The sequence below is a fragment of the Henckelia pumila genome, chromosome 3, assembly GCF_033568475.1.
Source record: "Henckelia pumila isolate YLH828 chromosome 3, ASM3356847v2, whole genome shotgun sequence".
Lineage (NCBI taxonomy): Eukaryota > Viridiplantae > Streptophyta > Magnoliopsida > Lamiales > Gesneriaceae > Henckelia > Henckelia pumila.
Genome location: NC_133122.1, coordinates 156,716,100 through 156,726,485, shown reverse-complemented (window position 1 = coordinate 156,726,485; position 10,386 = coordinate 156,716,100).

Sequence of the window (10,386 nt, the reverse complement as noted above, 5' to 3'; positions counted from 1 at the left end):
AATCTTTATACACAATTTCTTGTCTAAATGTATCATTCGAGGTCGTCGCCTCGAAATTCACTATCATCCTGTTGAAACTCCCAGATGGACTAACACCATTCTCAGCAGTAGTCTTATATCAGATGCTTACTTCTATCTCGGAACTAGAGATAGTATCGACGAAATCAATCTCCGTTTTATCCTGTTCCAGATAACCAAATCCTTGACTCCCTAGCGGGGATAACCAAACTGATTCACCTTGATCCCGCACAGAATCTATCAATACTAGTGGCAATCACGTTATCTAACCCTCTCAATGACACAACATATCAAAACGCACTGGGATCTCAGTGACAACAATCCTGCCAGACTCAGAAACACAAGTCTCAGCTGTTGTTTCATCCCATGAAACAACTAATGCTAACCTGCAAATGTTCATTGAAATCCATGAGAACTTGTCGAATCGCCTCTCAACAACAAATCTTGAGAAATCTGCTGGAAGCACCCCAAGCAAAACACTCTGACTAACAGTCTTCAAAATTCGTCCACTGACAAACCTGGGACGATCACTGAATCATATTTCCGTAAATTTAATAATTCATTGCTAACACCAAGCAATGCTCAGATCAAAATCCGTCACTGGTAGCCAAAGCAACGTTACCAACATCTACGATCACAAGAGCCAACTAATGATCACTTTCGTGATTCGCAGAATCCAAAAGTCTCGATTCCCGCATTCCTGGAGATACCTTAGCGTCTAAAGAATTTCCTAAATGCACGTGAATCGTTATATCAAAGCATACCATACTTAAAGTACCATTCCCAGTACTTCTTGATTCACTATATGCCATCTGTACCGATTGGAATAATCTGATCAATCAAATCGATATACTGTAGCTCTCGCCATGCCTGACGATATCAACCCTAATTAGACAATCACTGATCAATGAAACTCTCATGGCTCGATCAATATCGATGATCTCATTGCCACACGTCTGCATATCCCAAATACTTGGAATAAAAAGAATCACAGCTGATTCAATCACTCATCTTTGACAGATTCAGACAACAGTTACAAGCAAGTAGTCACTAGCGCTAAACATGCACCAGTCTAGACATACTATCACTGTCTATCTTCATCCAAGATGATCATAAGGACTTGTTCAATCCAAGCCACAATACAAGTCCGAAAAGATTTCAACTATCGTTGAACATGCTCCTGATAACTATATCTCTTGCTAAGACTGCAACAAATCGAGACTGAGGTTACTTGTCGTGGTGTCCCACCTGAAATCACCACCAAGTGTACACTGGCATAAATCACGCTATCCTCACGCCTCAAATAGTCATGTGCAATCATTAGCATCGGATATAATCTATCACTAAAGGAAACCATTAATGCTGAAAACTACTCATCCCCGAGTCAAATGTTTCAGGAATTTCACAAACCCATCTCCTGGATAGCCCCTATCACAAGAGCATCCAAACCCCGAATAGATCCACTAGTCTAGCAGTTCCCAATAGCTTAAAACTATCTGCTCAGAGTACGCACTCGTCAAGGAAAATCCCTTCCAAGACTGGTCCTTATGACAAAACTACAAACCAATATCTCTGACGACAGTCAGTCGATATCTAAACCGTTGATACCTAACCAGGCATCTAATCCAATTTCATACCCCGTCGTGACTGTTAGCAAAACTTTAGACTATGTAGCCTTCCTACCGCCAATCCTGAAGCACGAAGGCTTCCAGGTATTCTCCGAAGTACAAAAGACTCCCAGAGTAACACTGGCATAGGGTCGCACTCCATTATGTCTAGTCATGATCATAGTCCACAACTTTCGATATGTACTCAACTGGTTCCTGATGAAATCCTATCATCACGAATTCCCAACATATGAAGGTCAATCAGGCTACTGTTCTACGGAAACAACCTAGAACGAGACTCAAAATTTCAAACAAGATCAAAATTCTCATGCCCCCAGATGAATTACCTCGTCAATGGCATTAACCCAGTCAAACGACTTATTAGGTCAGCCCTAGGAAGACACCTAGACTAACCCTATGTCAATTCGTTACCACTGGCTTACCCAAAATCCATGAGTTAACATAGTTGATCACCAATCAACTAATTTCAAGCCAAACTTAGTAAAATTACTTGTAATCAAACACGAATATTTAAATAAGTAAAACATGTATCATTACTTTAGGTTATGTACAATTTCCTTTATTACAATCCCATGTAATACATACAGTATTCAAAATACAACAAAATGTACCTCCAATAACTTGAACTGATACAACCAAATTCTGATGATTCATTACAACTGAAATACTGTTTACAAATACATCAATACAGTATTTAAAATCGTCGAACTTGTCTTCACTCCTTGAGCATGAAGCTTCCAATCGACACACGCATCGATACAAGAATACTTCCGTCCAAGTCTCTCTACATGTCCTCCAGCGAAGAACTCCGGAGAAATGGCACGTGATAGCTAACCAGCTATGCTCTGCGTCAGTTCATGTCAGTCGAATTCTTCTGCTCACGATCTACCATCAGCGTTCTTCTTGTATCCAAATCATGCTTTTGAACATGAAGTTTTCCGTATGCCTACCAAAAGCATCGATACAAGCATACCAGCAAAACCATGTTCTGCACGAGTTTACAGACCTTACGCTCGAAACCTGTCATGCCTTAGGCACTCAAGGTATCTCCTGTGAAGGTCTATCTGAAAATCTCTCCAGCTACGAGTGGAGAATCTTCAAGGACTGGAACCACATGGATTACTAAACACCATTCGTTCCAAAAAGCCCTCAGAGGTATTTGACGCGATATACTCGATCTTCTCTTCCAGTCTTCCCCGGCTGGAATCCATATATTCTTCGATCAATATCCCAATGCATCGAATGATGAACCGTCCACAGCAGTCAGTCTATCTATCGATATGCTACTACTGGTGTTATCATCACTGCTGCATTCCTTATAGTAAAGACTTATGCCGCAAACCTCGGCAATGAAAAACCAAATCTTCTTTCGCTAGGCCTCAATCAATCCTACAAGGATAATCAAGAAGTCTTATTATCAATTTCCTAAGTCCCTTGCATACAGTGCTCTGATACCAATAAATGTAGCGACCCGACCCGGATCCACTACCTAATCAGAGTTAAGAGCATAATTAAGCATGCATTAAATAAAATCGCTGCGAAAGACTTAAATACAAGCAGACCGGCAGAATACAACCAGCTAATCATCATCGATTTATACAACTCAATCGAATTTACATAGATAAAAACCTACAGCTAAATACTGCTGTCTTCAAGGTCGCTGGCTCCTCCAGACTCCTGGTGCTCAATCCTGCACCTACATCTGCCCCGTCGAATAGGGTATCCAGATACACAGAAAATACTGAACGTGAGCTCTAAGATCAATACGAAAGCATGGATAAACATACAAATATGATGCATGCAAATGACAGGGTATCCATATCTGGGATAACTGTATACGAACTACTCAGACTGGCGCCTGGGATATAAGCTCGTCACATCGGGGTAGCTAACCACTGTGTGCGACCACTCATTCCCGAATCACGGACGCGGACCACGGAGTCCTTCAGGTATCAGTATCTAGGGGTACTCGATATCAAACGTCCTAACAGGGCTGAGCAACCCTAACTGGCTCATCTCGAAAGATATACAGATGTACAGGCACAAGATGATATGCACATGCCGCATAAAAATAATAACATGCAAACACATAAATGCAACATATAATCATGCATATCCGCTGGCAATCTCAGTCAGTACTTACGTACCTTTCTAAGGCAGTTCTAGTAGTCCCACTCTAGGTTCCAAGCCTATCATCAAGTCTACAATGCAAATACCCATGCATCATTCAATAAGCTCTAAAAGTCTTAACTAAGCTATTGCATACTCCTAAATAATTTAAGGAGACCATAGCTATACCTGCGTCCGTCGTCAGCCCACTGATGGCGACTATCCCCCAACTAGGGCACTCCCCTGCTGCAAATCCACAGCCTCGAACACGGCTCTACAACACGAGCACTGCTCCGCTACTATGTCAGACACTGTCTGACTATACTAAAACAAATATCCTACTCCAACTCTAGAATAAGAGTACCCAAAGCCTTAAAATAGGACCACGAGGGCAAAGGAGAGAATTCGGAATTGGCAAGAAATGAATGCCTTGGACCTTATATTTATAGGCATCGATCGGAACCTCCGATCCTCGATCGGAACTTCCGATCCTTGATCGGAACGTCCGATCCTGCCATCGGAGATTCCGAACATCCTTATCTGCCCCATGTCAAAATCTCACTGGTTGACTTCGGATAGGGGTGATCGGAGCTTCCGATCAACCACACGTCATGGATGACGTAATTCAATCGGAGCTTCCGATCGTTCATCGGAGCTTCCGATCACCTTCGGAGCATCCGATCCTAACTTCGGAGCTTCCGATCTATCTGACCCTCCGGACCATTTCTGATCATTTTGGATCTATTTCCGGGCTTCGTTAATCCATTTAGAAGTCTCCTTAATCATGTTTTACTAAATATAACATGATCACACGATAATTACTCATTATCGTTAATTCTGGATATGGGCCACTACAGCCCTCGTGGGTCTAATTTTGGGCTTTGGTTACTCTTATTTTAGAGTTGGAGTAGGGAATTTATTTTAGCAAAGTTAGATAGTGTCTAACCAAGTTGTAGAACAGTGCTCGTGTAGCGGAGCCATGCTCAAGGTTGTGTAGTTGCAGCAGGGGTGTGCCCCTAGTTGCGGGATAGTCGCCAACAGCGGGCTGACGATGAACGCAGGTATAGCTTTTGCTTCCTAAAATTATTTGGGAGTATGCAATAGCTTAGATAAGGCTTTTAGAGCTTAATGAATGATGCATGGGTATTTGCATTGTAGAGGTGGTGCTAGGCTTGGAACCTAGAGTTGGACTGCTAAGACTGCCTGTGGTAAGGTACATAAGTACTGGTTGAGATTTCTAGCAGGTATGCATGCTTATATATTGCATTTATGGGTTTGCATGATATTGTTATGTGGCATGTGCATATCATATTGTGCATGTACATATTTTGAGATGAGCCAGTTAGGGTTGCTCAGCCCTGTTTGGACGTTCTAATGTCTAGTACCCTTAGACATTGGTATCTAGAGGACTCCGTGGTCAGCGTCCAAGATTCGGAAGTGAGTGGTCGCACACAGTGGTCAACAACCCCGATGTGACGAGCTCATGTTCCATGCACTAGTCTGAGCAGTTTGTATACAGTTATCCCTGATATGGATACCCTGTCATTTTCATGCATCTTATTTGTATGTTTATCCGTGCTTTTGTATTGAGCTTGGAGCTCACGTCCAGTATTTTTTGTGTATCTGGACACCCCATTTGACGGGGTAGGTGTAGGTGCAGGGTTGAGCACCAGGAGCTTGGAGTAGCCAGTGACCTTGATGACAGCAGGATTAGCTGTAGGTTTCTACCCTTAGAATTATTTGTAATTCTATTGGGTTGTATATTGGTTTATTTAACCGGTTGTATTCTGTCGGTCTGTTTTTAGTTAAGTATTCCGCATCGATTTATTTAATGCATGATTAATTATGTTCTTAACTCTGATTAGGTAGTGGATCCGGGTCGGGTCGCTACAAAATCCATAGGAAAAATAAATTTTTCATTTTTAGCCAGAACATATTCAATTATTACAAGCGGATATGTGATAGATCTATTTGCTAGTTGCAATGTGATTGTAGTGGGTTTCACCTCTCCAAGTCCTATGCTTCTGAAAACGGAACAAGAATTCAAATTAATTCTAGCTCCTAGATCACAGTTATTTATTAAAATTAGAAGAACCAATAGTTCACGGAATTGTAAAACTCCCTGAATATTTTAATTTCTATGGTAACTTCTTTGGAAGGATAACACTGCACTCTTCAGTCAGTTTCACTATCTCGAACTCTTTCAATTTTTGCTTCCTAGACATCACCTCTTTCAAGAATTTGACATAATTTGGAATTTGCTGCAAATCTTCATAGAATGGAATGTTGATGTGTAGTTTCTTGAAAATTTCAAGAAATTTGGTTAATTGCTCGTCCAATACTTTCTTCTCGAATCTTTGCAGATAAGGGAGATCAGGCTTTCGCAAAGATTTTTGTTCGAGTGAATTCTTTGACTTAACATTCTTGTTGTCACCATTCGTACTATCTTCAGAATCTTCAACCATCTTCTCCTTCTCAACCTCAGCTTTAAGTTCATCAACCCAACTTCTTTTTTGCTTCTCAACATTGTGTCTTTGCAATACTCTATTGGATTCACCTCAATGTTACTCAAGAACTGACCTCCGTTTTCATCTTTCAATGCTTTCGCCAGTTGTCCAATTTGTGTATCCAAGGATTTCATTGTGGTACTCATATTTCTCATATGCGTCTCTAGTCTATCGAGATGAGATTCAGTCTTGGACATCCTTTGTCCAGATTCAACAACAAAAGTCCCAAATAATTCTTCAAAATATGGCTTCCCTTCTCCCTTGTTTGTATTAAATCCTGGAGGGGGATTCAATACATTCTTGTTATTCACATAATAAAAATTTTCATGATTACGTAAACCAGGATGATAAGCATTTGGAATAGAGTTACCTCGATATCCTCCATATCCTCTAGTGTTGATGTACTGGGCCTTATCAGGAGTGTGTGTCTCTTCAATGGTGATAGTCACACCTTTAGAATTTGTTGTACTCACTTTGTTCATCGTAGGTATTTGTATAGTCAACGCCGAGACTTGAGTAGAAAGAGATATGATGGGATCCACAGACATCCTCGTGGGTGCATTCGAACCATAGTAAAACAATTCTACTTGCACCCAGTCCTTGTAGTTGTGGTTCGAACACCTTCTTAGTAAGTCCTTGTAACGCTCCCTTGCCTCGTACGGTTGTTCTGAATCATGCTGCCTCAATGTGATTGTAAGGCCCGAAAATATTAAGTTATTAATGACGGGATTTAAGATTTAAATTCTGAATAAGAGAAAATATTAATTTAAGAATTTATGAAAATTAGAGATTTCAATTTCGGGTCAAAAATATTTAATTTGAGAATTTTTCGGATTTTAAGATTTTAATATCCGGAATTCTTAAATTAAAAGATTAAAAATATTTGAATTGATATTTATGGAATTTAAGATGCAAATTCCAAGATTAGAAATATCAAGGATTTAATTTGAGTATGAAAACCCAGCAAGGACCAATTTGCAAATATTAAGAAGTTCAAGGACTAAAATGCGATAAGGTTTAAAATTATTTAATTTTAATTCGATAATATGTAATTTGAGAATATTTAGAGTTTAGACTAAATTCTAATATTCTTAAATTATTTATGATTGAAATTGAATTAAATCGCTTGTCCGAGGACTAGTTTGCACATAGGTCAAAGTGCAGGGACCAAAGTGCAATTTTTCCTTGAAACTTGTGTTTTAAACGTGTAAGAAGCTTGAAAGGCATCAGATTTTCAGCCCAAAAATCAGAAGCAACCGAGAGAGATGAGGGCAAAGCTTCCAAGCCATTTTTGACCCTTTCAAGCTTCTGTAAAAATTGATCCGCCCGGTAGAATTTCCGATTGATCATATATTTGCGATCACAGCTCCGAGTGATTTGTTTTGACGTAAGTTTTATGAAGTTCTACCATGTTTTAATTTTAAGAAGTTGTGAGAATTAAGATTTGATTGTATAAATGTGTTCTATCATATACGACGATAGCATATCTAAGACGGATCGAGAAAAGATCGTCGTTTGAACATGTTTATGATTTTTGAAAGATTTATCAACAATCTGAAAAGTATGGGTTGATATTCACGTGAATATGCTGCTGAATATATGATGATAATATGTTGAGATGATGGTATGCATGATGCTTACGTTTGCGGACATATCGAATTCGAACCGTTACGCCGTCGACGTGTGTTTGTCGAATATTTGGAATACATGAAGCTGAGTTCGAAATTGTAGCAATGAAATCATAATGATATGAGTTATATATTAATGTTTAGATGATGATTAAGTTGTTGGAATTGTTGATTTCGAATCACGGCGTCGTCGATTGGAAGTTTGATCATTTGATCAACATTTGAAGTTGTTTAAGCCTTGATGAATTGAAATGAGTTTGAGAACTGACATGATATTGTTACACACTTCATTTCAGACTTGAATAGATTATAACGAGATTGAATCGAAGATTATAGAAGTCGAATCAACGAGTTCGAGTTCAAATGACTTGAAGTGTTTGAAGTTGAATCAAGAACACCTTCAAGTAGCACCGATTGAAATGAACAGAATTTGATGATAGATTTGGCTAACTTGAAGTGAATCAGTATATGAAAGATTATGCAACGATTCAAGATGTTTGAATCCAGATCAAAGGTATGATTCGACATTATCCTCGCCAGGTAGAACAACTCGAGAACGTGGTGGTTTTCGAGTTTTTCTAAAATCACATACTTGCTTGTTTAGATGCTCATATGTGATTTACTTGTTATTATTGACTTGCATGATTCTTGAATAGTGTGTTCAAGATGTTTATTAGTATTTGTATGATTTAATGCATCAAGATTATGTTGCATTCATCTTGAACCCCTACCTTAAAAGCATAGAGGGCAGATTGGCCTAGATTGCAAAATGACGTTTGGAGAACTATATTTGAGTGACATGGATTGTAAATTTGCTTCCACAGCTAGATGACTCACTATAGTTGCACCAAAGTCAGGGGACTTGAGATATTTGATGCCACCTCGATTGGGAGAGTCGGTGGTTAGTTAAAGATTTTATTTCCCCGGGATCCCAAGAACCAAGATTTATTCTTCTCAGACTTGATAGCCTATTCAAACATGCATTGCATTTATGCATTAGCCTAGAGATTTTTATGGTTTAGAATATGCGTTATAAATGCCAGCTTGTTATTATTTACCATTCAAGATGTGAATGTGTTTATATGCTTGATTTGAGATTGCTAAAGATGATATGATTCTATGATTTACATGTTCTTACATGTTTATGATTTAAGATGTTATAGCATATAGATTTCATATTCTTAAATAATGTATATGCATGTCTTTCATACTGAGAATTATATTCTCACCGGAGTTATCCGGCTATTGCTTTGTTTGTATGTGTGCATTACAATAGGTGGGACAAGAGCTGGTCAAAATTGACGTGGAAATCTCAAGAGAGAGATTAGCACGTGGTGACTCGGTTTTTAGCTGAATAGTATGTTCAATAGTTGTTAAACATATTAGACACCTTGTATTAGTTCACAATTTGTTTGTGTTTTAAACCATTCAAGTGATGTAATGAAACTAACAGATTATGCTTGAACTTGAGAATTATGATTATGCATGTTTCCAGATTTGAACTAGTATATTTAGAGTTGATAAACTTGAGATATATGTTGAAATGCAACAAAAAGAATAGATTGTAACAGCAACTACATTCTGCAGAATTTTTGGAAAAGAGCTGGCCGCTCGATTGGGTGAACTCGACGGATCGAGCGCGGCCTGAAATTTCACAAACAAAAACTTTGGATTTTGTTGTCCGCTCGATCGGGTGAACTCCACCGATTGAGCGAGGCCAATTATTCCGAAACAGAGCTTTGGGATTTTTACGCCCGCTCGATCGGGTGAACTCCACTGATCGAGCGAGGCCTTGTTTTAAAAAAAATTTTCTATTTCTGTAATTATTATTGAACTTGGATTAATATTGATTGAATCATTAATTGCCCTTAAGATGAGATTAGCACCCGAGATCCCCACAACAGGTGGTATAAGAGCATAAAGTCTTGGATTAAGAAAGAAGTTGAGCTGGGTAGATTGAGTCGCATGCATTTATAGTATTGCATGATTATGCTTTACTTGCTTTACAGAATATGATTTCTTGATTGAACACTGCTTGCTTTACTGAGATGAGAATTACATGCTTATATGCTACTATGTATGCATGATTTATTGAATTCATTAGAATAAGTGAATTCGTTGAACGCATGTATTATTTGCAAAGCATGATAATTTGCAACCATGTGTTCTATTCAGAAGCATGAAATTATATGTATGTTATACTGAACTGTACTTTATAATCTCTGTATTAGTTATTTCTTCTCTTCTAGCGTAAGACAGATTTTGCAGATAGAATGAGAACCTCAGACAGAACAGAGCAGTATTGTGGTACCTTTGTGAACAACCGTTGGATACGATGCTTGCACTGAGGAGTATGTTAGTTGAACAACTCCATAGCTATTATTCATCAACTCAGAAAGATACAGAATGTGCTAAGGATAGAAAGGGGTTGAGTTAAAGAGTTGGATCAGTTGTTCAAGAGAAGAAAATTCAGATGAACATAGAACCAGCCTGATT